We start from the raw sequence: 26,780 nt of genomic DNA, 5'->3' as shown, positions 1-26,780 counted from the left end.
ACCGTAGTCGGAAACCAATTCTGGTTATCGCTTCTCGGCCTTTTGGCTAAGATCAAGTGTAGTATCTGCTCTTATCAGTTTAATATCTGATACGTCCCCTATCTGGGGACCATATATTAAATGGATTTTTAGAACAGGGAGATGGAAAAAGAGCTTGCTCTGTCCACTCCACGCATTGACCTGGTATTGCAGTATCTCCAGGACCGGTGCACCCCTTCTTTAATGCAGTTTCTAAAATCAGAAAGAATTGAATTCAATGCTTTTTGTTCATTTTGCTTGTTTGTCGGATTTTGGGATGGACTCTTTGGCTTTGCTTTTCTTCTCCTCATTGGATTTTTCATGTTAAAAGTTGCAGAAGCCAGATGACAAGCTCATTTTGGTTCAACTTCAGCAACTGTGCATTACATTGCCATGTAATGTAATGTAATGCAATGCTATCTATCTAGCTCTACCTCTATACTTCCTTTTGGATAAACAGACATATTAGGCAAGCATTTTGGAGCTTTCACCTAAATAACTACAGGTGGTGAGATAAGCTGCACAATATAATTGACCTTTCAGTATATTGTTGCACACACACCATCTATTTAGCAAATGCCCTTGTTATCAACAGCAGCCTTTTAAACTCACCTGAGCTAACAGGTATGTGAGCTGGTTACTCTGCTGCGCTTAAAATTTCTTTTTTGGTTTGCTACAATGCCTTTTCTAAAACGTTGTCTCCCTCTGCTGGAACACTGACTTCTTTCATTTAATGCCTGCAGACTATAAAAGAGAAACCAACCCAAAAAGTTTGGTTGATTAGTCTGTGGCATTCTTTTAAACTGTTGCTTATGGCGGTCTCTGTGAGCTTCTCAGTGACATTCAGCCATCCAGGTATCCCGCCTGCAGTAGACGGAATGTGGCAATGGAACGCTGGCTGCGCGTGTCATAATTGGCTCTGAGCCTTTATATACCTGCGCACAGCAGCAGCCACCTTCAGTCTGCTGCTGGACAGCCAGCAGCAGCAGGAGAGGTAATTAATCAGCAACCCTCCTTCTAAGGGTAGACAGCTGCTCGTTCCACCCCCCCCCCGCCTTAATTGGTTCTCCTCCCTTCCAACGGTGTTGAGGCGGGTGGGAACAGCCGGGGGTTGAGGGTACTGTGCTAAAAGAAGTGGAGTTATGCAGATCTAAAACGCGTGGATTGCAGCAGCAGCAAGCCGAAAAGTGCAGGCATGTGAGGGATCTAGAGGTTGACAGCATGTCTTCTTAACGGGAGTCCAGGTGGCCATCTCCACAAATGGACTTTTCAGAATCCTTGGGTGGCACCGTAGTCGGAAACCAATTCTGGTTATCGCTTCTCGGCCTTTTGGCTAAGATCAAGTGTAGTATCTGTTCTTATCAGTTTAATATCTGATACGTCCCCTATCTGGGGACCATATATTAAATGGATTTTTAGAACAGGGAGATGGAAAAAGAGCTTGCTCTGTCCACTCCACGCATTGACCTGGTATTGCAGTATCTCCAGGACCGGTGCACCCCTTCTTTAATGCAGTTTCTAAAATCAGAAAGAATTGAATTCAATGCTTTTTGTTCATTTTGCTTGTTTGTCGGATTTTGGGATGGACTCTTTGGCTTTGCTTTTCTTCTCCTCATTGGATTTTTCATGTTAAAAGTTGCAGAAGCCAGATGACAAGCTCATTTTGGTTCAACTTCAGCAACTGTGCATTGCATTGCCATGTAATGTAATGTAATGCAATGCTATCTATCTAGCTCTCCCTCTATACTTCCTTTTGGATAAACAGACATATTAGGCAAGCATTTTGGAGCTTTCACCTAAATAACTACAGGTGGTGAGATAAGCTGCACAATATAATTGACCTTTCAGTATATTGTTGCACACACACCATCTATTTAGCAAATGCCCTTGTTATCAACAGCAGCCTTTTAAACTCACCTGAGCTAACAGGTATGTGAGCTGGTTACTCTGCTGCGCTTAAAATTTCTTTTTTGGTTTGCTACAATGCCTTTTCTGAAACGTTGTCTCCCTCTGCTGGAACACTGACTTCTTTCATTTAATGCCTGCAGACTATAAAAGAGAAACCAACCCAAAAAGTTTGGTTGATTAGTCTGTGGCATTCTTTTAAACTGTTGCTTATGGCGGTCTCTGTGAGCTTCTCAGTGACATTCAGCCATCCAGGTATCCCGCCTGCAGTAGACGGAATGTGGCAATGGAACGCTGGCTGCGCGTGTCATAATAGGCTCTCAGCCTTTATATACCTGCGCACAGCAGCAGCCACCTTCAGTCTGCTGCTGGACAGCCAGCAGCAGCAGCAGCAGGAGAGGTAATTAATCAGCAACCCTCCTGCTAAGGTAGACAGCTGCTCGTTCCACCCCCCCCCGCCTTAATTGGTTCTCCTCCCTTCCAACGGTGTTGAGGCGGATGGGAACAGCCGGGGGTTGAGAGTACTGTGCTAAAAGAGGTGGAGTTATGCAGATCTAAAACGCGTGGATTGCAGCAGCAGCAAGCCGAAAAGTGCAGGCATGTGAGGGATCTAGAGGTTGACAGCATGTCTTCTTAACGGGAGTCCAGGTGGCCATCTCCACAAATGGACTTTTCAGAATCCTTGGGTGGCACCGTAGTCGGAAACCAATTCTGGTTATCGCTTCTCGGCCTTTTGGCTAAGATCAAGTGTAGTATCTGTTCTTATCAGTTTAATATCTGATACGTCCCCTATCTGGGGACCATATATTAAATGGATTTTTAGAACAGGGAGATGGAAAAAGAGCTTGCTCTGTCCACTCCACGCATTGACCTGGTATTGCAGTATCTCCAGGACCGGTGCACCCCTTCTTTAATGCAGTTTCTAAAATCAGAAAGAATTGAATTCAATGCTTTTTGTTCATTTTGCTTGTTTGTCGGATTTTGGGATGGACTCTTTGGCTTTGCTTTTCTTCTCCTCATTGGATTTTTCATGTTAAAAGTTGCAGAAGCCAGATGACAAGCTCATTTTGGTTCAACTTCAGCAACTGTGCATTGCATTGCCATGTAATGTAATGTAATGCAATGCTATCTATCTAGCTCTCCCTCTATACTTCCTTTTGGATAAACAAACATATTAGGCAAGCATTTTGGAGCTTTCACCTAAATAACTACAGGTGGTGAGATAAGCTGCACAATATAATTGACCTTTCAGTATATTGTTGCACACACACCATCTATTTAGCAAATGCCCTTGTTATCAACAGCAGCCTTTTAAACTCACCTGAGCTAACAGGTATGTGAGCTGGTTACTCTGCTGCGCTTAAAATTTCTTTTTTGGTTTGCTACAATGCCTTTTCTGAAACGTTGTCTCCCTCTGCTGGAACACTGACTTCTTTCATTTAATGCCTGCAGACTATAAAAGAGAAACCAACCCAAAAAGTTTGGTTGATTAGTCTGTGGCATTCTTTTAAACTGTTGCTTATGGCGGTCTCTGTGAGCTTCTCAGTGACATTCAGCCATCCAGGTATCCCGCCTGCAGTAGACGGAATGTGGCAATGGAACGCTGGCTGCGCGTGTCATAATAGGCTCTGAGCCTTTATATACCTGCGCACAGCAGCAGCCACCTTCAGTCTGCTGCTGGACAGCCAGCAGCAGCAGCAGCAGGAGAGGTAATTAATCAGCAACCCTCCTGCTAAGGGTAGACAGCTGCTCGTTCCACCCCCCCCCCGCATTAATTGGTTCTCCTCCCTTCCAACGGTGTTGAGGCGGGTGGGAACAGCCGGGGGTTGAGGGTACTGTGCTAAAAGAGGTGGAGTTATGCAGATCTAAAACGCGTGGATTGCAGCAGCAGCAAGCCGAAAAGTGCAGGCATGTGAGGGATCTAAAGGTTGACAGCATGTCTTCTTAACGGGAGTCCAGGTGGCCATCTCCACAAATGGACTTTTCAGAATCCTTGGGTGGCACCGTAGTCGGAAACCAATTCTGGTTATCGCTTCTCGGCCTTTTGGCTAAGATCAAGTGTAGTATCTGTTCTTATCAGTTTAATATCTGATACGTCCCCTATCTGGGGACCATATATTAAATGGATTTTTAGAACAGGGAGATGGAAAAAGAGCTTGCTCTGTCCACTCCACGCATTGACCTGGTATTGCAGTATCTCCAGGACCGGTGCACCCCTTCTTTAATGCAGTTTCTAAAATCAGAAAGAATTGAATTCAATGCTTTTTGTTCATTTTGCTTGTTTGTCGGATTTTGGGATGGACTCTTTGGCTTTGCTTTTCTTCTCCTCATTGGATTTTTCATGTTAAAAGTTGCAGAAGCCAGATGACAAGCTCATTTTGGTTCAACTTCAGCAACTGTGCATTGCATTGCCATGTAATGTAATGTAATGCAATGCTATCTATCTAGCTCTCCCTCTATACTTCCTTTTGGATAAACAGACATATTAGGCAAGCATTTTGGAGCTTTCACCTAAATAACTACAGGTGGTGAGATAAGCTGCACAATATAATTGACCTTTCAGTATATTGTTGCACACACACCATCTATTTAGCAAATGCCCTTGTTATCAACAGCAGCCTTTTAAACTCACCTGAGCTAACAGGTATGTGAGCTGGTTACTCTGCTGCGCTTAAAATTTCTTTTTTGGTTTGCTACAATGCCTTTTCTGAAACGTTGTCTCCCTCTGCTGGAACACTGACTTCTTTCATTTAATGCCTGCAGACTATAAAAGAGAAACCAACCCAAAAAGTTTGGTTGATTAGTCTGTGGCATTCTTTTAAACTGTTGCTTATGGCGGTCTCTGTGAGCTTCTCAGTGACATTCAGCCATCCAGGTATCCCGCCTGCAGTAGACGGAATGTGGCAATGGAACGCTGGCTGCGCGTGTCATAATAGGCTCTGAGCCTTTATATACCTGCGCACAGCAGCAGCCACCTTCAGTCTGCTGCTGGACAGCCAGCAGCAGCAGCAGCAGGAGAGGTAATTAATCAGCAACCCTCCTGCTAAGGGTAGACAGCTGCTCGTTCCACCCCCCCCCCGCCTTAATTCGTTCTCCTCCCTTCCAACGGTGTTGAGGCGGGTGGGAACAGCCGGGGGTTGAGGGTACTGTGCTAAAAGAGGTGGAGTTATGCAGATCTAAAACGCGTGGATTGCAGCAGCAGCAAGCCGAAAAGTGCAGGCATGTGAGGGATCTAGAGGTTGACAGCATGTCTTCTTAACGGGAGTCCAGGTGGCCATCTCCACAAATGGACTTTTCAGAATCCTTGGGTGGCACCGTAGTCGGAAACCAATTCTGGTTATCGCTTCTCGGCCTTTTGGCTAAGATCAAGTGTAGTATCTGTTCTTATCAGTTTAATATCTGATACGTCCCCTATCTGGGGACCATATATTAAATGGATTTTTAGAACAGGGAGATGGAAAAAGAGCTTGCTCTGTCCACTCCACGCATTGACCTGGTATTGCAGTATCTCCAGGACCGGTGCACCCCTTCTTTAATGCAGTTTCTAAAATCAGAAAGAATTGAATTCAATGCTTTTTGTTCATTTTGCTTGTTTGTCGGATTTTGGGATGGACTCTTTGGCTTTGCTTTTCTTCTCCTCATTGGATTTTTCATGTTAAAAGTTGCAGAAGCCAGATGACAAGCTCATTTTGGTTCAACTTCAGCAACTGTGCATTGCATTGCCATGTAATGTAATGTAATGCAATGCTATCTATCTAGCTCTCCCTCTATACTTCCTTTTGGATAAACAGACATATTAGGCAAGCATTTTGGAGCTTTCACCTAAATAACTACAGGTGGTGAGATAAGCTGCACAATATAATTGACCTTTCAGTATATTGTTGCACACACACCATCTATTTAGCAAATGCCCTTGTTATCAACAGCAGCCTTTTAAACTCACCTGAGCTAACAGGTATGTGAGCTGGTTACTCTGCTGCGCTTAAAATTTCTTTTTTGGTTTGCTACAATGCCTTTTCTGAAACGTTGTCTCCCTCTGCTGGAACACTGACTTCTTTCATTTAATGCCTGCAGACTATAAAAGAGAAACCAACCCAAAAAGTTTGGTTGATTAGTCTGTGGCATTCTTTTAAACTGTTGCTTATGGCGGTCTCTGTGAGCTTCTCAGTGACATTCAGCCATCCAGGTATCCCGCCTGCAGTAGACGGAATGTGGCAATGGAATGCTGGCTGCCCGTGTCATAATAGGCTCTGAGCCTTTATATACCTGCGCACAGCAGCAGCCACCTTCAGTCTGCTGCTGGACAGCCAGCAGCAGCAGCAGCAGGAGAGGTAATTAATCAGCAACCCTCCTGCTAAGGGTAGACAGCTGCTCGTTCCACCCCCCCCCCCGCCTTAATTGGTTCTCCTCCCTTCCAACGGTGTTGAGGCGGGTGGGAACAGCCGGGGGTTGAGGGTACTGTGCTAAAAGAGGTGGAGTTATGCAGATCTAAAACGCGTGGATTGCAGCAGCAGCAAGCCGAAAAGTGCAGGCATGTGAGGGATCTAGAGGTTGACAGCATGTCTTCTTAACGGGAGTCCAGGTGGCCATCTCCACAAATGGACTTTTCAGAATCCTTGGGTGGCACCGTAGTCGGAAACCAATTCTGGTTATCGCTTCTCGGCCTTTTGGCTAAGATCAAGTGTAGTATCTGTTCTTATCAGTTTAATATCTGATACGTCCCCTATCTGGGGACCATATATTAAATGGATTTTTAGAACAGGGAGATGGAAAAAGAGCTTGCTCTGTCCACTCCACGCATTGACCTGGTATTGCAGTATCTCCAGGACCGGTGCACCCCTTCTTTAATGCAGTTTCTAAAATCAGAAAGAATTGAATTCAATGCTTTTTGTTCATTTTGCTTGTTTGTCGGATTTTGGGATGGACTCTTTGGCTTTGCTTTTCTTCTCCTCATTGGATTTTTCATGTTAAAAGTTGCAGAAACCAGATGACAAGCTCATTTTGGTTCAACTTCAGCAACTGTGCATTGCATTGCCATGTAATGTAATGTAATGCAATGCTATCTATCTAGCTCTCCCTCTATACTTCCTTTTGGATAAACAGACATATTAGGCAAGCATTTTGGAGCTTTCACCTAAATAACTACAGGTGGTGAGATAAGCTGCACAATATAATTGACCTTTCAGTATATTGTTGCACACACACCATCTATTTAGCAATGCCCTTGTTATCAACAGCAGCCTTTTAAACTCACCTGAGCTAACAGGTATGTGAGCTGGTTACTCTGCTGCGCTTAAAATTTCTTTTTTGGTTTGCTACAATGCCTTTTCTGAAATGTTGTCTCCCTCTGCTGGAACACTGACTTCTTTCATTTAATGCCTGCAGACTATAAAAGAGAAACCAACCCAAAAAGTTTGGTTGATTAGTCTGTGGCATTCTTTTAAACTGTTGCTTATGGCGGTCTCTGTGAGCTTCTCAGTGACATTCAGCCATCCAGGTATCCCGCCTGCAGTAGACGGAATGTGGCAATGGAACGCTGGCTGCGCGTGTCATAATAGGCTCTGAGCCTTTATATACCTGCGCACAGCAGCAGCCACCTTCAGTCTGCTGCTGGACAGCCAGCAGCAGCAGCAGCAGGAGAGGTAATTAATCAGCAACCCTCCTGCTAAGGGTAGACAGCTGCTCGTTCCACCCCCCCCCCCGCCTTAATTGGTTCTCCTCCCTTCCAACGGTGTTGAGGCGGGTGGGAACAGCCGGGGGTTGAGGGTACTGTGCTAAAAGAGGTGGAGTTATGCAGATCTAAAACGCGTGGATTGCAGCAGCAGCAAGCCGAAAAGTGCAGGCATGTGAGGGATCTAGAGGTTGACAGCATGTCTTCTTAACGGGAGTCCAGGTGGCCATCTCCACAAATGGACTTTTCAGAATCCTTGGGTGGCACCGTAGTCGGAAACCAATTCTGGTTATCGCTTCTCGGCCTTTTGGCTAAGATCAAGTGTAGTATCTGTTCTTATCAGTTTAATATCTGATACGTCCCCTATCTGGGGACCATATATTAAATGGATTTTTAGAACAGGGAGATGGAAAAAGAGCTTGCTCTGTCCACTCCACGCATTGACCTGGTATTGCAGTATCTCCAGGACCGGTGCACCCCTTCTTTAATGCAGTTTCTAAAATCAGAAAGAATTGAATTCAATGCTTTTTGTTCATTTTGCTTGTTTGTCGGATTTTGGGATGGACTCTTTGGCTTTGCTTTTCTTCTCCTCATTGGATTTTTCATGTTAAAAGTTGCAGAAGCCAGATGACAAGCTCATTTTGGTTCAACTTCAGCAACTGTGCATTGCATTGCCATGTAATGTAATGTAATGCAATGCTATCTATCTAGCTCTCCCTCTATACTTCCTTTTGGATAAACAGACATATTAGGCAAGCATTTTGGAGCTTTCACCTAAATAACTACAGGTGGTGAGATAAGCTGCACAATATAATTGACCTTTCAGTATATTGTTGCACACACACCATCTATTTAGCAAATGCCCTTGTTATCAACAGCAGCCTTTTAAACTCACCTGAGCTAACAGGTATGTGAGCTGGTTACTCTGCTGCGCTTAAAATTTCTTTTTTGGTTTGCTACAATGCCTTTTCTGAAACGTTGTCTCCCTCTGCTGGAACACTGACTTCTTTCATTTAATGCCTGCAGACTATAAAAGAGAAACCAACCCAAAAAGTTTGGTTGATTAGTCTGTGGCATTCTTTTAAACTGTTGCTTATGGCGGTCTCTGTGAGCTTCTCAGTGACATTCAGCCATCCAGGTATCCCGCCTGCAGTAGACGGAATGTGGCAATGGAACGCTGGCTGCGCGTGTCATAATAGGCTCTGAGCCTTTATATACCTGCGCACAGCAGCAGCCACCTTCAGTCTGCTGCTGGACAGCCAGCAGCAGCAGCAGCAGGAGAGGTAATTAATCAGCAACCCTCCTGCTAAGGGTAGACAGCTGCTCGTTCCACCCCACCCCCCGCCTTAATTCGTTCTCCTCCCTTCCAACGGTGTTGAGGCGGGTGGGAACAGCCGGGGGTTGAGGGTACTGTGCTAAAAGAGGTGGAGTTATGCAGATCTAAAACGCGTGGATTGCAGCAGCAGCAAGCCGAAAAGTGCAGGCATGTGAGGGATCTAGAGGTTGACAGCATGTCTTCTTAACGGGAGTCCAGGTGGCCATCTCCACAAATGGACTTTTCAGAATCCTTGGGTGGCACCGTAGTCGGAAACCAATTCTGGTTATCGCTTCTCGGCCTTTTGGCTAAGATCAAGTGTAGTATCTGTTCTTATCAGTTTAATATCTGATACGTCCCCTATCTGGGGACCATATATTAAATGGATTTTTAGAACAGGGAGATGGAAAAAGAGCTTGCTCTGTCCACTCCACGCATTGACCTGGTATTGCAGTATCTCCAGGACCGGTGCACCCCTTCTTTAATGCAGTTTCTAAAATCAGAAAGAATTGAATTCAATGCTTTTTGTTCATTTTGCTTGTATGTCGGATTTTGGGATGGACTCTTTGGCTTTGCTTTTCTTCTCCTCATTGGATTTTTCATTTTAAAAGTTGCAGAAGCCAGATGACAAGCTCATTTTGGTTCAACTTCAGCAACTGTGCATTGCATTGCCATGTAATGTAATGTAATGCAATGCTATCTATCTAGCTCTCCCTCTATACTTCCTTTTGGATAAACAGACATATTAGGCAAGCATTTTGGAGCTTTCACCTAAATAACTACAGGTGGTGAGATAAGCTGCACAATATAATTGACCTTTCAGTATATTGTTGCACACACACCATCTATTTAGCAAATGCCCTTGTTATCAACAGCAGCCTTTTAAACTCACCTGAGCTAACAGGTATGTGAGCTGGTTACTCTGCTGCGCTTAAAATTTCTTTTTTGGTTTGCTACAATGCCTTTTCTGAAACGTTGTCTCCCTCTGCTGGAACACTGACTTCTTTCATTTAATGCCTGCAGACTATAAAAGAGAAACCAACCCAAAAAGTTTGGTTGATTAGTCTGTGGCATTCTTTTAAACTGTTGCTTATGGCGGTCTCTGTGAGCTTCTCAGTGACATTCAGCCATCCAGGTATCCCGCCTGCAGTAGACGGAATGTGGCAATGGAACGCTGGCTGCGCGTGTCATAATAGGCTCTGAGCCTTTATATACCTGCGCACAGCAGCAGCCACCTTCAGTCTGCTGCTGGACAGCCAGCAGCAGCAGCAGGAGAGGTAATTAATCAGCAACCCTCCTGCTAAGGGTAGACAGCTGCTCGTTCCACCCCCCCCCCGGCTTAATTGGTTCTCCTCCCTTCCAACGGTGTTGAGGCGGGTGGGAACAGCCGGGGGTTGAGGGTACTGTGCTAAAAGAGGTGGAGTTATGCAGATCTAAAACGCGTGGATTGCAGCAGCAGCAAGCCGAAAAGTGCAGGCATGTGAGGGATCTAGAGGTTGACAGCATGTCTTCTTAACGGGAGTCCAGGTGGCCATCTCCACAAATGGACTTTTCAGAATCCTTGGGTGGCACCGTAGTCGGAAACCAATTCTGGTTATCGCTTCTCGGCCTTTTGGCTAAGATCAAGTGTAGTATCTGTTCTTATCAGTTTAATATCTGATACGTCCCCTATCTGGGGACCATATATTAAATGGATTTTTAGAACAGGGAGATGGAAAAAGAGCTTGCTCTGTCCACTCCACGCATTGACCTGGTATTGCAGTATCTCCAGGACCGGTGCACCCCTTCTTTAATGCAGTTTCTAAAATCAGAAAGAATTGAATTCAATGCTTTTTGTTCATTTTGCTTGTTTGTCGGATTTTGGGATGGACTCTTTGGCTTTGCTTTTCTTCTCCTCATTGGATTTTTCATGTTAAAAGTTGCAGAAACCAGATGACAAGCTCATTTTGGTTCAACTTCAGCAACTGTGCATTGCATTGCCATGTAATGTAATGTAATGCAATGCTATCTATCTAGCTCTCCCTCTATACTTCCTTTTGGATAAACAGACATATTAGGCAAGCATTTTGGAGCTTTCACCTAAATAACTACAGGTGGTGAGATAAGCTGCACAATATAATTGACCTTTCAGTATATTGTTGCACACACACCATCTATTTAGCAAATGCCCTTGTTATCAACAGCAGCCTTTTAAACTCACCTGAGCTAACAGGTATGTGAGCTGGTTACTCTGCTGCACTTAAAATTTCTTTTTTGGTTTGCTACAATGCCTTTTCTGAAATGTTGTCTCCCTCTGCTGGAACACTGACTTCTTTCATTTAATGCCTGCAGACTATAAAAGAGAAACCAACCCAAAAAGTTTGGTTGATTAGTCTGTGGCATTCTTTTAAACTGTTGCTTATGGCGGTCTCTGTGAGCTTCTCAGTGACATTCAGCCATCCAGGTATCCCGCCTGCAGTAGACGGAATGTGGCAATGGAACGCTGGCTGCGCGTGTCATAATAGGCTCTGAGCCTTTATATACCTGCGCACAGCAGCAGCCACCTTCAGTCTGCTGCTGGACAGCCAGCAGCAGCAGCAGCAGGAGAGGTAATTAATCAGCAACCCTCCTGCTAAGGGTAGAGAGCTGCTCGTTCCACCCCCCCCCCCCGCCTTAATTGGATCTCCTCCCTTCCAACGGTGTTGAGGCGGGTGGGAACAGCCGGGGGTTGAGGGTACTGTGCTAAAAGAGGTGGAGTTATGCAGATCTAAAACGCGTGGATTGCAGCAGCAGCAAGCCGAAAAGTGCAGGCATGTGAGGGATCTAGAGGTTGACAGCATGTCTTCTTAACGGGAGTCCAGGTGGCCATCTCCACAAATGGACTTTTCAGAATCCTTGGGTGGCACCGTAGTCGGAAACCAATTCTGGTTATCGCTTCTCGGCCTTTTGGCTAAGATCAAGTGTAGTATCTGTTCTTATCAGTTTAATATCTGATACGTCCCCTATCTGGGGACCATATATTAAATGGATTTTTAGAACAGGGAGATGGAAAAAGAGCTTGCTCTGTCCACTCCACGCATTGACCTGGTATTGCAGTATCTCCAGGACCGGTGCACCCCTTCTTTAATGCAGTTTCTAAAATCAGAAAGAATTGAATTCAATGCTTTTTGTTCATTTTGCTTGTTTGTCGGATTTTGGGATGGACTCTTTGGCTTTGCTTTTCTTCTCCTCATTGGATTTTTCATGTTAAAAGTTGCAGAAGCCAGATGACAAGCTCATTTTGGTTCAACTTCAGCAACTGTGCATTGCATTGCCATGTAATGTAATGTAATGCAATGCTATCTATCTAGCTCTCCCTCTATACTTCCTTTTGGATAAACAGACATATTAGGCAAGCATTTTGGAGCTTTCACCTAAATAACTACAGGTGGTGAGATAAGCTGCACAATGTAATTGACCTTTCAATATATTGTTGCACACACACCATCTATTTAGCAAATGCCCTTGTTATCAACAGCAGCCTTTTAAACTCACCTGAGCTAACAGGTATGTGAGCTGGTTACTCTGCTGCGCTTAAAATTTCTTTTTTGGTTTGCTACAATGCCTTTTCTGAAACGTTGTCTTCCTCTGCTGGAACACTGACTTCTTTCATTTAATGCCTGCAGACTATAAAAGAGAAACCAACCCAAAAAGTTTGGTTGATTAGTCTGTGGCATTCTTTTAAACTGTTGCTTATGGCGGTCTCTGTGAGCTTCTCAGTGACATTCAGCCATCCAGGTATCCCGCCTGCAGTAGACGGAATGTGGCAATGGAACGCTGGCTGCGCGTGTCATAATAGGCTCTGAGCCTTTATATACCTGCGCACAGCAGCAGCCACCTTCAGTCTGCTGCTGGACAGCCAGCAGCAGCAGCAGCAGGAGAGGTAATTAATCAGCAACCCTCCTGCTAAGGGTAGACAGCTGCTCGTTCCACCCCCCCCCCCCGCCTTAATTGGTTCTCCTCCCTTCCAACGGTCTTGAGGCGGGTGGGAACAGCCGGGGTTGAGGGTACTGTGCTAAAAGAGGTGGAGTTATGCAGATCTAAAACGCGTGGATTGCAGCAGCAGCAAGCCGAAAAGTGCAGGCATGTGAGGGATCTAGATGTTGACAGCATGTCTTCTTAACGGGAGTCCAGGTGGCCATCTCCACAAATGGACTTTTCAGAATCCTTGGGTGGCACCGTAGTCGGAAACCAATTCTGGTTATCGCTTCTCGGCCTTTTGGCTAAGATCAAGTGTAGTATCTTTTGAAAAGGCAGTTTTGTCCTTGGGCTGCCCTAGTAAATTGATGCATATTACACACTGGTTTGGTGCACTTGTTAGTACGCCAGGTGTCTCATAGAGTTATCTGATGGAAAACATGGCCCTCCAGGATCGAAGTCACTAGGCTGGGTAAGTGTGAGGGCTTTGGAGCAATGTGCCCCAGGAGTAGGCGCCCTGGTGGGAGTCCAAGCTTACTGGGACTGGGAACCCCAGAAAGACTTGGCTTCGTAGCACGCCGCACCTTTGCCAATCATACTTTCTGAGCAACCCCCCCTATTCCTGGCCTCCGGGCTAGGAAGGGGAATTTTTATAAACCCGGTCGGAGGTCCGGTCAGCTTTGGGCTGAGAAACCAACACAGGCTCCAGCTCCACTAGGGTGGCAGCCTAGATGGAAGCTGGGAGCACGAAAACGGCTCTTCTCCGGCTTCGGCTAGGGAGAGCATCGGAGATCCCTGACCCTCGCTGTGGCCTTCTGGCTCGGAGGGATGGGGATGGTTTATTGGGGACCCTCTCCTCCGGGAAGGGTCCACATGAATCCTCGCCTCGTGCGCTGTTTTGGTGTGACTTCGGTCACATTTTTCAGTGCCTTGGATGCAGCTTCAATCCAAAAAATCTGTTCTTATCAGTTTAATATCTGATACGTCCCCTATCTGGGGACCATATATTAAATGGATTTTTAGAACAGGGAGATGGAAAAAGAGCTTGCTCTTTCCACTCCACGCATTGACCTGGTATTGCAGTATCTCCAGGACCGGTGCACCCCTTCTTTAATGCAGTTTCTAAAATCAGAAAGAATTGAATTCAATGCTTTTTGTTCATTTTGCTTGTTTGTCGGATTTTGGGATGGACTCTTTGGCTTTGCTTTTCTTCTCCTCATTGGATTTTTCATGTTAAAAGTTGCAGAAGCCAGATGACAAGCTCATTTTGGTTCAACTTCAGCAACTGTGCATTGCATTGCCATGTAATGTAATGTAATGCAATGCTATCTATCTAGCTCTCCCTCTATACTTCCTTTTGGATAAACAGACATATTAGGCAAGCATTTTGGAGCTTTCACCTAAATAACTACAGGTGGTGAGATAAGCTGCACAATATAATTGACCTTTCAGTATATTGTTGCACACACACCATCTATTTAGCAAATGCCCTTGTTATCAACAGCAGCCTTTTAAACTCACCTGAGCTAACAGGTATGTGAGCTGGTTACTCTGCTGCGCTTAAAATTTCTTTTTTGGTTTGCTACAATGCCTTTTCTGAAACGTTGTCTCCCTCTGCTGGAACACTGACTTCTTTCATTTAATGCCTGCAGACTATAAAAGAGAAACCAACCCAAAAAGTTTGGTTGATTAGTCTGTGGCATTCTTTTAAACTGTTGCTTATGGCGGTCTCTGTGAGCTTCTCAGTGACATTCAGCCATCCAGGTATCCCGCCTGCAGTAGACGGAATGTGGCAATGGAACGCTGGCTGCGCGTGTCATAATAGGCTCTGAGCCTTTATATACCTGCGCACAGCAGCAGCCACCTTCAGTCTGCTGCTGGACAGCCAGCAGCAGCAGCAGCAGGAGAGGTAATTAATCAGCAACCCTCCTGCTAAGGGTAGACAGCTGCTCGTTCCACCCCCCCCCCGCCTTAATTGGTTCTCCTCCCTTCCAACGGTGTTGAGGCGGGTGGGAACAGCCGGGGGTTGAGGGTACTGTGCTAAAAGAGGTGGAGTTATGCAGATCTAAAATGCGTGGATTGCAGCAGCAGCAAGCCGAAAAGTGCAGGCATGTGAGGGATCTAGAGGTTGACAGCATGTCTTCTTAACGGGAGTCCAGGTGGCCATCTCCACAAATGGACTTTTCAGAATCCTTGGGTGGCACCGTAGTCGGAAACCAATTCTGGTTATCGCTTCTCGGCCTTTTGGCTAAGATCAAGTGTAGTATCTGTTCTTATCAGTTTAATATCTGATACGTCCCCTATCTGGGGACCATATATTAAATGGATTTTTAGAACAGGGAGATGGAAAAAGAGCTTGCTCTGTCCACTCCACGCATTGACCTGGTATTGCAGTATCTCCAGGACCGGTGCACCCCTTCTTTAATGCAGTTTCTAAAATCAGAAAGAATTGAATTCAATGCTTTTTGTTCATTTTGCTTGTTTGTCGGATTTTGGGATGGACTCTTTGGCTTTGCTTTTCTTCTCCTCATTGGATTTTTCATGTTAAAAGTTGCAGAAACCAGATGACAAGCTCATTTTGGTTCAACTTCAGCAACTGTGCATTGCATTGCCATGTAATGTAATGTAATGCAATGCTATCTATCTAGCTCTCCCTCTATACTTCCTTTTGGATAAACAGACATATTAGGCAAGCATTTTGGAGCTTTCACCTAAATAACTACAGGTGGTGAGATAAGCTGCACAATATAATTGACCTTTCAGTATATTGTTGCACACACACCATCTATTTAGCAAATGCCCTTGTTATCAACAGCAGCCTTTTAAACTCACCTGAGCTAACAGGTATGTGAGCTGGTTACTCTGCTGCGCTTAAAATTTCTTTTTTGGTTTGCTACAATGCCTTTTCTGAAATGTTGTCTCCCTCTGCTGGAACACTGACTTCTTTCATTTAATGCCTGCAGACTATAAAAGAGAAACCAACCCAAAAAGTTTGGTTGATTAGTCTGTGGCATTCTTTTAAACTGTTGCTTATGGCGGTCTCTGTGAGCTTCTCAGTGACATTCAGCCATCCAGGTATCCCGCCTGCAGTAGACGGAATGTGGCAATGGAACGCTGGCTGCGCGTGTCATAATAGGCTCTGAGCCTTTATATACCTGCGCACAGCAGCAGCCACCTTCAGTCTGCTGCTGGACAGCCAGCAGCAGCAGCAGCAGGAGAGGTAATTAATCAGCAACCCTCCTGCTAAGGGTAGAGAGCTGCTCGTTCCACCCCCCCCCCCCCCGCCTTAATTGGTTCTCCTCCCTTCCAACGGTGTTGAGGCGGGTGGGAACAGCCGGGGGTTGAGGGTACTGTGCTAAAAGAGGTGGAGTTATGCAGATCTAAAACGCGTGGATTGCAGCAGCAGCAAGCCGAAAAGTGCAGGCATGTGAGGGATCTAGAGGTTGACAGCATGTCTTCTTAACGGGAGTCCAGGTGGCCATCTCCACAAATGGACTTTTCAGAATCCTTGGGTGGCACCGTAGTCGGAAACCAATTCTGGTTATCGCTTCTCGGCCTTTTGGCTAAGATCAAGTGTAGTATCTGTTCTTATCAGTTTAATATCTGATACGTCCCCTATCTGGGGACCATATATTAAATGGATTTTTAGAACAGGGAGATGGAAAAAGAGCTTGCTCTGTCCACTCCACGCATTGACCTGGTATTGCAGTATCTCCAGGACCGGTGCACCCCTTCTTTAATGCAGTTTCTAAAATCAGAAAGAATTGAATTCAATGCTTTTTGTTCATTTTGCTTGTTTGTCGGATTTTGGGATGGACTCTTTGGCTTTGCTTTTCTTCTCCTCATTGGATTTTTCATGTTAAAAGTTGCAGAAGCCAGATGACAAGCTCATTTTGGTTCAACTTCAGCAACTGTGCATTGCATTGCCATGTAATGTAATGTAATGCAATGCTATCTATCTAGCTCTCCCTCTATACTTCCTTTTGGATAAACAGACATATTAGGCAAGCATTTTGGAGCTTTCACCTAAATAACTACAGGTGGTGAGATAAGCTGCACAATATAATTGACCTTTCAATATATTGTTGCACACACACCATCTATTTAGCAAATGCCCTTGTTATCAACAGCAGCCTTTTAAACTCACCTGAGCTAACAGGTATGTGAGCTGGTTACTCTGCTGCGCTTAAAATTTCTTTTTTGGTTTGCTACAATGCCTTTTCTGAAACGTTGTCTTCCTCTGCTGGAACACTGACTTCTTTCATTTAATGCCTGCAGACTATAAAAGAGAAACCAACCCAAAAAGTTTGGTTGATTAGTCTGTGGCATTCTTTTAAACTGTTGCTTATGGCGGTCTCTGTGAGCTTCTCAGTGACATTCAGCCATCCAGGTATCCCGCCTGCAGTAGACGGAATGTGGCAATGGAACGCTGGCTGCGCGTGTCATAATAGGCTCTGAGCCTTTATATACCTGCGCACAGCAGCAGCCACCTTCAGTCTGCTGCTGGACAGCCAGCAGCAGCAGCAGCAGGAGAGGTAATTAATCAGCAACCCTCCTGCTAAGGGTAGACAGCTGCTCGTTCCACCCCCCCCCCGCCTTAATTGGTTCTCCTCCCTTCCAACGGTGTTGAGGCGGGTGGGAACAGCCGGGGTTGAGGGTACTGTGCTAAAAGAGGTGGAGTTATGCAGATCTAAAACGCGTGGATTGCAGCAGCAGCAAGCCGAAAAGTGCAGGCATGTGAGGGATCTAGATGTTGACAGCATGTCTTCTTAACGGGAGTCCAGGTGGCCATCTCCACAAATGGACTTTTCAGAATCCTTGGGTGGCACCGTAGTCGGAAACCAATTCTGGTTATCGCTTCTCGGCCTTTTGGCTAAGATCAAGTGTAGTATCTTTTGAAAAGGCAGTTTTGTCCTTGGGCTGCCCTAGTAAATTGATGCATATTACACACTGGTTTGGTGCACTTGTTAGTACGCCAGGTGTCTCATAGAGTTATCTGATGGAAAACATGGCCCTCCAGGATCGAAGTCACTAGGCTGGGTAAGTGTGAGGGCTTTGGAGCAATGTGCCCCAGGAGTAGGCGCCCTGGTGGGAGTCCAAGCTTACTGGGACTGGGAACCCCAGAAAGACTTGGCTTCGTAGCACGCCGCACCTTTGCCAATCATACTTTCTGAGCAACCCCCCCTATTCCTGGCCTCCGGGCTAGGAAGGGGAATTTTTATAAACCCGGTCGGAGGTCCGGTCAGCTTTGGGCTGAGAAACCAACACAGGCTCCAGCTCCACTAGGGTGGCAGCCTAGATGGAAGCTGGGAGCACGAAAACGGCTCTTCTCCGGCTTCGGCTAGGGAGAGCATCGGAGATCCCTGACCCTCGCTGTGGCCTTCTGGCTCGGAGGGATGGGGATGGTTTATTGGGGACCCTCTCCTCCGGGAAGGGTCCACATGAATCCTCGCCTCGTGCGCTGTTTTGGTGTGACTTCGGTCACATTTTTCAGTGCCTTGGATGCAGCTTCAATCCAAAAAATCTGTTCTTATCAGTTTAATATCTGATACGTCCCCTATCTGGGGACCATATATTAAATGGATTTTTAGAACAGGGAGATGGAAAAAGAGCTTGCTCTTTCCACTCCACGCATTGACCTGGTATTGCAGTATCTCCAGGACCGGTGCACCCCTTCTTTAATGCAGTTTCTAAAATCAGAAAGAATTGAATTCAATGCTTTTTGTTCATTTTGCTTGTTTGTCGGATTTTGGGATGGACTCTTTGGCTTTGCTTTTCTTCTCCTCATTGGATTTTTCATGTTAAAAGTTGCAGAAGCCAGATGACAAGCTCATTTTGGTTCAACTTCAGCAACTGTGCATTGCATTGCCATGTAATGTAATGTAATGCAATGCTATCTATCTAGCTCTCCCTCTATACTTCCTTTTGGATAAACAGACATATTAGGCAAGCATTTTGGAGCTTTCACCTAAATAACTACAGGTGGTGAGATAAGCTGCACAATATAATTGACCTTTCAGTATATTGTTGCACACACACCATCTATTTAGCAAATGCCCTTGTTATCAACAGCAGCCTTTTAAACTCACCTGAGCTAACAGGTATGTGAGCTGGTTACTCTGCTGCGCTTAAAATTTCTTTTTTGGTTTGCTACAATGCCTTTTCTGAAACGTTGTCTCCCTCTGCTGGAACACTGACTTCTTTCATTTAATGCCTGCAGACTATAAAAGAGAAACCAACCCAAAAAGTTTGGTTGATTAGTCTGTGGCATTCTTTTAAACTGTTGCTTATGGCGGTCTCTGTGAGCTTCTCAGTGACATTCAGCCATCCAGGTATCCCGCCTGCAGTAGACGGAATGTGGCAATGGAACGCTGGCTGCGCGTGTCATAATAGGCTCTGAGCCTTTATATACCTGCGCACAGCAGCAGCCACCTTCAGTCTGCTGCTGGACAGCCAGCAGCAGCAGCAGCAGGAGAGGTAATTAATCAGCAACCCTCCTGCTAAGGGTAGACAGCTGCTCGTTCCACCCCCCCCGCCTTAATTGGTTCTCCTCCCTTCCAACGGTGTTGAGGCGGGTGGGAACAGCCGGGGTTTGAGGGTACTGTGCTAAAAGAGGTGGAGTTATGCAGATCTAAAACGCGTGGATTGCAGCAGCAGCAAGCCGAAAAGTGCAGGCATGTGAGGGATCTAGAGGTTGACAGCATGTCTTCTTAACGGGAGTCCAGGTGGCCATCTCCACAAATGGACTTTTCAGAATCCTTGGGTGGCACCGTAGTCGGAAACCAATTCTGGTTATCGCTTCTCGGCCTTTTGGCTAAGATCAAGTGTAGTATCTGTTCTTATCAGTTTAATATCTGATACGTCCCCTATCTGGGGACCATATATTAAATGGATTTTTAGAACAGGGAGATGGAAAAAGAGCTTGCTCTGTCCACTCCACGCATTGACCTGGTATTGCAGTATCTCCAGGACCGGTGCACCCCTTCTTTAATGCAGTTTCTAAAATCAGAAAGAATTGAATTCAATGCTTTTTGTTCATTTTGCTTGTTTGTCGGATTTTGGGATGGACTCTTTGGCTTTGCTTTTCTTCTCCTCATTGGATTTTTCATGTTAAAAGTTGCAGAAGCCAGATGACAAGCTCATTTTGGTTCAACTTCAGCAACTGTGCATTGCATTGCCATGTAATGTAATGTAATGCAATGCTATCTATCTAGCTCTCCCTCTATACTTCCTTTTGGATAAACAGACATATTAGGCAAGCATTTTGGAGCTTTCACCTAAATAACTACAGGTGGTGAGATAAGCTGCACAATATAATTGACCTTTCAGTATATTGTTGCACACACACCATCTATTTAGCAAATGCCCTTGTTATCAACAGCAGCCTTTTAAACTCACCTGAGCTAACAGGTATGTGAGCTGGTTACTCTGCTGCGCTTAAAATTTCTTTTTTGGTTTGCTACAATGCCTTTTCTGAAACGTTGTCTCCCTCTGCTGGAACACTGACTTCTTTCATTTAATGCCTGCAGACTATAAAAGAGAAACCAACCCAAAAAGTTTGGTTGATTAGTCTGTGGCATTCTTTTAAACTGTTGCTTATGGCGGTCTCTGTGAGCTTCTCAGTGACATTCAGCCATCCAGGTATCCCGCCTGCAGTAGACGGAATGTGGCAATGGAACGCTGGCTGCGCGTGTCATAATAGGCTCTGAGCCTTTATATTCCTGCGCACAGCAGCAGCCACCTTCAGTCTGCTGCTGGACAGCCAGCAGCAGCAGCAGCAGGAGAGGTGATTAATCAGCAACCCTCCTGCTAAGGGTAGACAGCTGCTCGTTCCACCCCCCCCCCCCCCCGCCTTAATTGGTTCTCCTCCCTTCCAACGGTGTCGAGGCGGGTGGGAACAGCCGGGGGTTGAGGGTACTGTGCTAAAAGAGGTGGAGTTATGCAGATCTAAAACGCGTGGATTGCAGCAGCAGCAAGCCGAAAAGTGCAGGCATGTGAGGGATCTAGAGGTTGACAGCATGTCTTCTTAACGGGAGTCCAGGTGGCCATCTCCACAAATGGACTTTTCAGAATCCTTGGGTGGCACCGTAGTCGGAAACCAATTCTGGTTATCGCTTCTCGGCCTTTTGGCTAAGATCAAGTGTAGTATCTGTTCTTATCAGTTTAATATCTGATACGTCCCCTATCTGGGGACCATATATTAAATGGATTTTTAGAACAGGGAGATGGAAAAAGAGCTTGCTCTGTCCACTCCACGCATTGACCTGGTATTGCAGTATCTCCAGGACCGGTGCACCCCTTCTTTAATGCAGTTTCTAAAATCAGAAAGAATTGAATTCAATGCTTTTTGTTAATTTTGCTTGTTTGTCGGATTTTGGGATGGACTCTTTGGCTTTGCTTTTCTTCTCCTCATTGGATTTTTCATGTTAAAAGTTGCAGAAGCCAGATGACAAGCTCATTTTGGTTCAACTTCAGCAACTGTGCATTGCATTGCCATGTAATGTAATGTAATGCAATGCTATCTATCTAGCTCTCCCTCTATACTTCCTTTTGGATAAACAGACATATTAGGCAAGCATTTTGGAGCTTTCACCTAAATAACTACAGGTGGTGAGATAAGCTGCACAATATAATTGACCTTTCAGTATATTGTTGCACACACACCATCTATTTAGCAAATGCCCTTGTTATCAACAGCAGCCTTTTAAACTCACCTGAGCTAACAGGTATGTGAGCTGGTTACTCTGCTGCGCTTAAAATTTCTTTTTTGGTTTGCTACAATGCCTTTTCTGAAACGTTGTCTCCCTCTGCTGGAACACTGACTTCTTTCATTTAATGCCTGCAGACTATAAAAGAGAAACCAACCCAAAAAGTTTGGTTGATTAGTCTGTGGCATTCTTTTAAACTGTTGCTTATGGCGGTCTCTGTGAGCTTCTCAGTGACATTCAGCCATCCAGGTATCCCGCCTGCAGTAGACGGAATGTGGCAATGGAACGCTGGCTGCGCGTGTCATAATAGGCTCTGAGCCTTTATATACCTGCGCACAGCAGCAGCCACCTTCAGTCTGCTGCTGGACAGCCAGCAGCAGCAGCAGCAGGAGAGGTAATTAATCAGCAACCCTCCTGCTAAGGGTAGACAGCTGCTCGTTCCACCCCCCCCCCCCCGCCTTAATTGGTTCTCCTCCCTTCCAACGGTGTTGAGGCGGGTGGGAACAGCTGGGGGTTGAGGGTACTGTGCTAAAAGAGGTGGAGTTATGCAGATCTAAAACGCGTGGATTGCAGCAGCAGCAAGCCGAAAAGTGCAGGCATGTGAGGGATCTAGAGGTTGACAGCATGTCTTCTTAACGGGAGTCCAGGTGGCCATCTCCACAAATGGACTTTTCAGAATCCTTGGGTGGCACCGTAGTCGGAAACCAATTCTGGTTATCGCTTCTCGGCCTTTTGGCTAAGATCAAGTGTAGTATCTGTTCTTATCAGTTTAATATCTGATACGTCCCCTATCTGGGGACCATATATTAAATGGATTTTTAGAACAGGGAGATGGAAAAAGAGCTTGCTCTGTCCACTCCACGCATTGACCTGGTATTGCAGTATCTCCAGGACCGGTGCACCCCTTCTTTAATGCAGTTTCTAAAATCAGAAAGAATTGAATTCAATGCTTTTTGTTCATTTTGCTTGTTTGTCGGATTTTGGGATGGACTCTTTGGCTTTGCTTTTCTTCTCCTCATTGGATTTTTCATGTTAAAAGTTGCAGAAGCCAGATGACAAGCTCATTTTGGTTCAACTTCAGCAACTGTGCATTGCATTGCCATGTAATGTAATGTAATGCAATGCTATCTATCTAGCTCTCCCTCTATACTTCCTTTTGGATAAACAGACATATTAGGCAAGCATTTTGGAGCTTTCACCTAAATAACTACAGGTGGTGAGATAAGCTGCACAATATAATTGACCTTTCAGTATATTGTTGCACACACACCATCTATTTAGCAAATGCCCTTGTTATCAACAGCAGCCTTTTAAACTCACCTGAGCTAACAGGTATGTGAGCTGGTTACTCTGCTGCGCTTAAAATTTCTTTTTTGGTTTGCTACAATGCCTTTTCTGAAACGTTGTCTCCCTCTGCTGGAACACTGACTTCTTTCATTTAATGCCTGCAGACTATAAAAGAGAAACCAACTCAAAAAGTTTGGTTGATTAGTCTGTGGCATTCTTTTAAACTGTTGCTTATGGCGGTCTCTGTGAGCTTCTCAGTGACATTCAGCCATCCAGGTATCCCGCCTGCAGTAGACGGAATGTGGCAATGGAACGCTGGCTGCGCGTGTCATAATAGGCTCTGAGCCTTTATATACCTGCGCACAGCAGCAGCCACCTTCAGTCTGCTGCTGGACAGCCAGCAGCAGCAGCAGCAGGAGAGGTAATTAATCAGCAACCCTCCTGCTAAGGGTAGACAGCTGCTCGTTCCACCCCCCCCCCCCGCCTTAATTGGTTCTCCTCCCTTCCAACGGTGTTGAGGCGGGTGGGAACAGCCGGGGGTTGAGGGTACTGTGCTAAAAGAGGTGGAGTTATGCAGATCTAAAACGCGTGGATTGCAGCAGCAGCAAGCCGAAAAGTGCAGGCATGTGAGGGATCTAGAGGTTGACAGCATGTCTTCTTAACTGGAGTCCAGGTGGCCATCTCCACAAATGGACTTTTCAGAATCCTTGGGTGGCACCGTAGTCGGAAACCAATTCTGGTTATCGCTTCTCGGCCTTTTGGCTAAGATCAAGTGTAGTATCTTTCGAAAAGGCGGTTTTGGATGTTGGCCGCCCTAGTAGATTGATACATTATGCACACTGGGGTTTAGGCGCTTGTTAGTACGCCAGGTGGCTAATATAGTCATCTGGTGGAAAGCATGGCCCCCCAGGATCGACGCCATTGGGCCGGGGAAGATCGAAAGCCCGAAGTGTGAAGTGCCCCAGGAGTGGTGACCCTGGGGTGCCTTAACTCACTGGGATTGGGAACCCCACTTGAGTTTATGGCACATTTGCACAAGCACTTCAAATTTTCTTTCTTCGCACACACCCTTATTCCGGGCCTTCTGGCCTTAGGATGGGGAATTTTTCAATTCCCGGTCGAAGGTCCGGGCAGTATTATACTGTGAAACCTTCACTATTTATTTAATTTCTTTGTCACTGTGTGTCCACTTATTCACGTGTGTCACGTCCTACTAGGATTTTGTCGGGATGCGGTTCCCTTACGGGTTCCTCTCTTGGCAGGTCTAGGGGGGGAGTGTGTGGCCATCAGGTTCCGCTCCCCCCTGAACCCCCCTGGCTCTCCTCTTTCGGGAGGAGAGCGTTGTTGGCTCCCCTCTTCCGGTAGGGGAGCACAGTCTTTGGCTCCCAGTGCCTTGCTCGGGTGAGAACTCGGGCAGGTGCTGGGGGTAAGATTGGGTCGCCTCTGGCTTCGGCTGGAGGTGGCTTTTTGTCCCTGCTCCTCGCTGTGGCCTTTTGGCTCGGAGGGACGGGGAATGGTTTGGGGGACCCTTCTCCTTTTCGAGAGGGTTTCAAGAAGACCAGCATCCTAGTGCACTTTTTTTGTGGCACTTGTCACTTTTTTAAGCGCACTCGGGTTTTGTACACGAATTCGGGCTTTCGAAAAAAAAAAAAAAAAAATCTGTTCTTATCAGTTTAATATCTGATACGTCCCCTATCTGGGGACCATATATTAAATGGATTTTTAGAACAGGGAGATGGAAAAAGAGCTTGCTCTGTCCACTCCACGCATTGACCTGGTATTGCAGTATCTCCAGGACCGGTGCACCCCTTCTTTAATGCAGTTTCTAAAATCAGAAAGAATTGAATTCAATGCTTTTTGTTCATTTTGCTTGTTTGTCGGATTTTGGGATGGACTCTTTGGCTTTGCTTTTCTTCTCCTCATTGGATTTTTCATGTTAAAAGTTGCAGAAGCCAGATGACAAGCTCATTTTGGTTCAACTTCAGCAACTGTGCATTGCATTGCCATGTAATGTAATGTAATGCAATGCTATCTATCTAGCTCTCCCTCTATACTTCCTTTTGGATAAACAGACATATTAGGCAAGCATTTTGGAGCTTTCACCTAAATAACTACAGGTGGTGAGATAAGCTGCACAATATAATTGACCTTTCAGTATATTGTTGCACACACACCATCTATTTAGCAAATGCCCTTGTTATCAACAGCAGCTTTTTAAACTCACCTGAGCTAACAGGTATGTGAGCTGGTTACTCTGCTGCGCTTAAAATTTCTTTTTTGGTTTGCTACAATGCCTTGTCTGAAACGTTGTCTCCCTCTGCTGGAACACTGACTTCTTTCATTTAATGCCTGCAGACTATAAAAGAGAAACCAACCCAAAAAGTTTGGTTGATTAGTCTGTGGCATTCTTTTAAACTGTTGCTTATGGCGGTCTCTGTGAGCTTCTCAGTGACATTCAGCCATCCAGGTATCCCGCCTGCAGTAGACGGAATGTGGCAATGGAACGCTGGCTGCGCGTGTCATAATAGGCTCTGAGCCTTTATATACCTGCGCACAGCAGCAGCCACCTTCAGTCTGCTGCTGGACAGCCAGCAGCAGCAGCAGCAGGAGAGGTAATTAATCAGCAACCCTCCTGCTAAGGGTAGACAGCTGCTCGTTCCACCCCCCCCCCCCCGCCTTAATTGGTTCTCCTCCCTTCCAACGGTGTTGAGGCGGGTGGGAACAGCCGGGGGTTGAGGGTACTGTGCTAAAAGAGGTGGAGTTATGCAGATCTAAAACGCGTGGATTGCAGCAGCAGCAAGCCGAAAAGTGCAGGCATGTGAGGGATCTAGAGGTTGACAGCATGTCTTCTTAACGGGAGTCCAGGTGGCCATCTCCACAAATGGACTTTTCAGAATCCTTGGGTGGCACCGTAGTCGGAAACCAATTCTGGTTATCGCTTCTCGGCCTTTTGGCTAAGATCAAGTGTAGTATCTGTTCTTATCAGTTTAATATCTGATACGTCCCCTATCTGGGGACCATATATTAAATGGATTTTTAGAACAGGGAGATGGAAAAAGAGCTTGCTCTGTCCACTCCACGCATTGACCTGGTATTGCAGTATCTCCAGGACCGGTGCACCCCTTCTTTAATGCAGTTTCTAAAATCAGAAAGAATTGAATTCAATGCTTTTTGTTCATTTTGCTTGTTTGTCGGATTTTGGGATGGACTCTTTGGCTTTGCTTTTCTTCTCCTCATTGGATTTTTCATGTTAAAAGTTGCAGAAGCCAGATGACAAGCTCATTTTGGTTCAACTTCAGCAACTGTGCATTGCATTGCCATGTAATGTAATGTAATGCAATGCTATCTATCTAGCTCTCCCTCTATACTTCCTTTTGGATAAACAGACATATTAGGCAAGCATTTTGGAGCTTTCAACTAAATAACTACAGGTGGTGAGATAAGCTGCACAATATAATTGACCTTTCAGTATATTGTTGCACACACACCATCTATTTAGCAAATGCCCTTGTTATCAACAGCAGCCTTTTAAACTCACCTGAGCTAACAGGTATGTGAGCTGGTTACTCTGCTGCGCTTAAAATTTCTTTTTTGGTTTGCTACAATGCCTTTTCTGAAACGTTGTCTCCCTCTGCTGGAACACTGACTTCTTTCATTTAATGCCTGCAGACTATAAAAGAGAAACCAACCCAAAAAGTTTGGTTGATTAGTCTGTGGCATTCTTTTAAACTGTTGCTTATGGCGGTCTCTGTGAGCTTCTCAGTGACATTCAGCCATCCAGGTATCCCGCCTGCAGTAGACGGAATGTGGCAATGGAACGCTGGCTGCGCGTGTCATAATAGGCTCTGAGCCTTTATATACCTGCGCACAGCAGCAGCCACCTTCAGTCTGCTGCTGGATAGCCAGCAGCAGCAGCAGCAGGAGAGGTAATTAATCAGCA

General features: G+C 45.6%; 19 non-coding genes and 3 pseudogenes across 19 annotated transcripts; all 22 read left to right on the top strand.

Moving 5' to 3' along the window:
* The first annotated feature begins 26 nt into the window (after positions 1–26).
* LOC141184912 (U2 spliceosomal RNA) lies at positions 27–217 on the top strand. Its single transcript, XR_012259623.1, has one exon. It is a non-coding gene; the product is annotated as a U2 spliceosomal RNA (small nuclear RNA).
* Positions 218–1,331: 1,114 nt separating this feature from the next.
* Positions 1,332–1,522, top strand: LOC141189011 (U2 spliceosomal RNA). The gene has a single exon (XR_012263085.1). It is a non-coding gene; the product is annotated as a U2 spliceosomal RNA (small nuclear RNA).
* A 1,118-nt stretch (positions 1,523–2,640) lies between these two features.
* On the top strand, positions 2,641–2,831 carry LOC141189010 (U2 spliceosomal RNA). The gene has a single exon (XR_012263084.1). It is a non-coding gene; the product is annotated as a U2 spliceosomal RNA (small nuclear RNA).
* Positions 2,832–3,951: 1,120 nt separating this feature from the next.
* On the top strand, positions 3,952–4,142 carry LOC141189009 (U2 spliceosomal RNA). The gene has a single exon (XR_012263083.1). It is a non-coding gene; the product is annotated as a U2 spliceosomal RNA (small nuclear RNA).
* A 1,120-nt stretch (positions 4,143–5,262) lies between these two features.
* On the top strand, positions 5,263–5,453 carry LOC141189008 (U2 spliceosomal RNA). The gene has a single exon (XR_012263082.1). It is a non-coding gene; the product is annotated as a U2 spliceosomal RNA (small nuclear RNA).
* Positions 5,454–6,574: 1,121 nt separating this feature from the next.
* On the top strand, positions 6,575–6,765 carry LOC141189007 (U2 spliceosomal RNA). The gene has a single exon (XR_012263081.1). It is a non-coding gene; the product is annotated as a U2 spliceosomal RNA (small nuclear RNA).
* Positions 6,766–7,885: 1,120 nt separating this feature from the next.
* LOC141189006 (U2 spliceosomal RNA) lies at positions 7,886–8,076 on the top strand. The gene has a single exon (XR_012263080.1). It is a non-coding gene; the product is annotated as a U2 spliceosomal RNA (small nuclear RNA).
* A 1,121-nt stretch (positions 8,077–9,197) lies between these two features.
* On the top strand, positions 9,198–9,388 carry LOC141189005 (U2 spliceosomal RNA). The gene has a single exon (XR_012263079.1). It is a non-coding gene; the product is annotated as a U2 spliceosomal RNA (small nuclear RNA).
* A 1,117-nt stretch (positions 9,389–10,505) lies between these two features.
* On the top strand, positions 10,506–10,696 carry LOC141189004 (U2 spliceosomal RNA). The gene has a single exon (XR_012263078.1). It is a non-coding gene; the product is annotated as a U2 spliceosomal RNA (small nuclear RNA).
* Positions 10,697–11,818: 1,122 nt separating this feature from the next.
* LOC141189002 (U2 spliceosomal RNA) lies at positions 11,819–12,009 on the top strand. Its single transcript, XR_012263076.1, has one exon. It is a non-coding gene; the product is annotated as a U2 spliceosomal RNA (small nuclear RNA).
* Positions 12,010–13,130: 1,121 nt separating this feature from the next.
* On the top strand, positions 13,131–13,246 carry LOC141186088 (U2 spliceosomal RNA; annotated as a pseudogene).
* Positions 13,247–13,770: 524 nt separating this feature from the next.
* On the top strand, positions 13,771–13,953 carry LOC141185673 (U2 spliceosomal RNA). The gene has a single exon (XR_012260310.1). It is a non-coding gene; the product is annotated as a U2 spliceosomal RNA (small nuclear RNA).
* A 1,120-nt stretch (positions 13,954–15,073) lies between these two features.
* LOC141189001 (U2 spliceosomal RNA) lies at positions 15,074–15,264 on the top strand. The gene has a single exon (XR_012263075.1). It is a non-coding gene; the product is annotated as a U2 spliceosomal RNA (small nuclear RNA).
* Positions 15,265–16,388: 1,124 nt separating this feature from the next.
* On the top strand, positions 16,389–16,579 carry LOC141189000 (U2 spliceosomal RNA). The gene has a single exon (XR_012263074.1). It is a non-coding gene; the product is annotated as a U2 spliceosomal RNA (small nuclear RNA).
* A 1,119-nt stretch (positions 16,580–17,698) lies between these two features.
* LOC141186087 (U2 spliceosomal RNA) lies at positions 17,699–17,814 on the top strand (annotated as a pseudogene).
* Positions 17,815–18,338: 524 nt separating this feature from the next.
* LOC141185672 (U2 spliceosomal RNA) lies at positions 18,339–18,521 on the top strand. The gene has a single exon (XR_012260309.1). It is a non-coding gene; the product is annotated as a U2 spliceosomal RNA (small nuclear RNA).
* Positions 18,522–19,639: 1,118 nt separating this feature from the next.
* Positions 19,640–19,830, top strand: LOC141188999 (U2 spliceosomal RNA). The gene has a single exon (XR_012263073.1). It is a non-coding gene; the product is annotated as a U2 spliceosomal RNA (small nuclear RNA).
* Positions 19,831–20,955: 1,125 nt separating this feature from the next.
* Positions 20,956–21,146, top strand: LOC141188998 (U2 spliceosomal RNA). Its single transcript, XR_012263072.1, has one exon. It is a non-coding gene; the product is annotated as a U2 spliceosomal RNA (small nuclear RNA).
* A 1,123-nt stretch (positions 21,147–22,269) lies between these two features.
* On the top strand, positions 22,270–22,460 carry LOC141188997 (U2 spliceosomal RNA). The gene has a single exon (XR_012263071.1). It is a non-coding gene; the product is annotated as a U2 spliceosomal RNA (small nuclear RNA).
* Positions 22,461–23,582: 1,122 nt separating this feature from the next.
* On the top strand, positions 23,583–23,674 carry LOC141186229 (U2 spliceosomal RNA; annotated as a pseudogene).
* Positions 23,675–24,468: 794 nt separating this feature from the next.
* LOC141185958 (U2 spliceosomal RNA) lies at positions 24,469–24,651 on the top strand. The gene has a single exon (XR_012260535.1). It is a non-coding gene; the product is annotated as a U2 spliceosomal RNA (small nuclear RNA).
* Positions 24,652–25,774: 1,123 nt separating this feature from the next.
* LOC141188996 (U2 spliceosomal RNA) lies at positions 25,775–25,965 on the top strand. The gene has a single exon (XR_012263070.1). It is a non-coding gene; the product is annotated as a U2 spliceosomal RNA (small nuclear RNA).
* The last annotated feature ends 815 nt before the right edge of the window (positions 25,966–26,780 follow it).

This window comes from Phyllobates terribilis, unplaced genomic scaffold (genome assembly GCF_046119375.1).
Source record: "Phyllobates terribilis strain yellow unplaced genomic scaffold, ASM4611937v1 Scaffold_40__1_contigs__length_11209783, whole genome shotgun sequence".
Lineage (NCBI taxonomy): Eukaryota > Metazoa > Chordata > Amphibia > Anura > Dendrobatidae > Phyllobates > Phyllobates terribilis.
The sequence above is the reverse complement of the archived record's forward strand: the minus strand, read 5'-3'. Positions and strand labels throughout refer to the sequence as shown.